Raw genomic sequence first — 2,421 nt, 5'->3', positions numbered from 1 at the left:
AGAGCATGCATTCATTTTTTAACAAGTACATCACCCGGAACAGCTCGCTTATTCAGTTCGTCAAACAGTACGATAATTGCCTCGGAAGCAGGGAGCAAGCAGAGAGAGAATCAGATGCTGCAGATTTTCATACGGTCATACCGTGTGCAACCAAATCCTCCATCAAAGCTCAGTTTCAAGATACGTACACCCACGCAAAGTTTAGGGAAGTCCAAGCCCAATTCAGAGGAAAGGCGAATTGCATCACCAGATTAAAGAATTCCGCTCTAGGCTATTCAGTATACGAAGTCGGAGAACAAGTTTCCAGCTCAATATTCGACAAGTTCACGGTTACCTACGACTCAGTTGCAGCCGAGGTAAAATGCCAATGCTTATTATTCGAGTCGAGAGGGATACTATGCCGTCACGCACTAAGCGTTTTAAGCTTCGAACAAGTAAGCCAAGTGTCCCCTAGATACATACTGGAACGATGGAGCAAGAAGGTAAAGAGGCAACACACACACATCAAGAGCAGCCACGACGAGCCACTAATGGAGCCAAGAAGCAAGAGGTTCGACCAATTGGTTTTTCGTTCGCAAAATATCTGCGAATTTGCCTCCGAATCGGAGGAGCTGACTGCAATTCTGCACCGTGCGTACGATAACGTCATGGCCGAGATGGAAGCAATAAAAGGCAAAAGGAAGGGGACATCTTCTTTATCCCACGAAGACGCCAACTTGGAATCCATTAACGAGCTTCAAAGCCCGCCAAGGATTCGAACAAGAGGACATCCAAAAAATAGGCTAGGTTCAAAGCTGGAGAAACAGATTGCAAATTCCACAAAGAAGAAGAAGACGAAAGTTTTAAGCGAGGTAAATGTAATGTTCTTTAAATTTGTGGCGATTGAGTTTATTTTTCTAGTTAATAGTTTAGCTAATGCGTGAGTGTTATATTCAGATAAACCTGTTTGATGCTGTATCAGTGGCGCATTCAAGTTGCAGCCAATATCAGGGACAAGTTATAAATTATCAGTTCAGGGTACCAGCAGCAGGGGATAACTCTTTGGGTGTATAGTTATAGAGAGTATGGGTGTAAAATCACTGTTACTTTTGGGTGTATTTTTGTTAATTGACAATTTACATATAGACACATATATAGATACATATAGAACAAAAGCTGTAAAAATTCACAGGTTATGGGCGATATATTTCAGTTGATGTTTTTTTTCATATTTTAGTACATGTAATTCATTCATTTTCAATACAGCACAGACAGTTGGGTGTATATTTTATTCAATCTTGGGTGTATTATTAGACTTGCGTTGGGTGTAACAGTTTATAATATGCGTATGGCTTGATTTTTTGCTTCATGTTTTACCACCTGTAATACAGTTTTTGAATACATCACAGACAGTTTACCAGCACAGATAGTTTAACTATGGGAAAAAATATACATGGAATAGAAGTTGTTGATAAATGGCAAATATTTACATCATTTGTTCAATTTACAAACTACCCAGTCAATTTACAAACTAGCTAGCAGTTGGATTACTCATTTTCTATATCAATAGAATTTATCTAACAAAACGGACTCAATAATACGGAGGATGGCTTCGACAGTCTTATTGCATTACTCGCTCTAATTGCTTCATCTCTCTCTTTACTCATTTCATTGAATAGTATCCGCGAAGCATACTCTACTCTATAGTGGTCCACCTCGTCCTACAATTAAAAAGTATATTATGTTTAAACAGAAATATTAATTCAGTAAAGTAATACAGAGTTATATAGTTCTAAAGACAGTTACCTGTGTCCAATTATCCCATTCATACTTCCCTTTTTTAATGTTTTCCGGCTCTATTAACTCAAGCCACTTCATTACGTAGATAGCGCAGTCATAGCTGAAAACGAAGAAAATAAATTACAAATCTCATTTAGGAAAGTTTAATGTTCAGAGTCACAAATTTATACCTTGTTTTTTGGCCTGATATTTTAACATATTCTTGTATTTATCAGCCATAACCACCAATGTCCCGAGTGGCAAACAGGAGCAAAAATCTGAAGGATTTCCACATTTCAACAGTCTGTTATTTTATTTGGCATATAAGTAAATAAGCGTACTAACAAATTTAGGAAACGCAAACTTACATATGGATGCGAACTTAATTTTTTTCTATCTATGAATTCAATGAAACTCGGGTAGGCTTCCACCCTGAATTCTTTGTTCGTTTTCGGGGATATGAATTCCCCCCTTGGGTGATCCGAAAGTGCCATGCTCTGCAAGAATTGCAATACAAGAAATGAAAACATGAAAATACACAACTTACACCCAATCTAAGCCTACAAATACACCCAAATCCATGCATAAAATACACCCAAAGTTCGTAGAAGTAACACTTACCACAATATCGGGGGGGAGACAGTATATTTGTGCCTGAAACCT

This window comes from Arachis duranensis, chromosome 1, assembly GCF_000817695.3.
Source record: "Arachis duranensis cultivar V14167 chromosome 1, aradu.V14167.gnm2.J7QH, whole genome shotgun sequence".
Taxonomy (NCBI): domain Eukaryota; kingdom Viridiplantae; phylum Streptophyta; class Magnoliopsida; order Fabales; family Fabaceae; genus Arachis; species Arachis duranensis.
Note: the sequence above shows the minus strand (reverse complement) of the source record.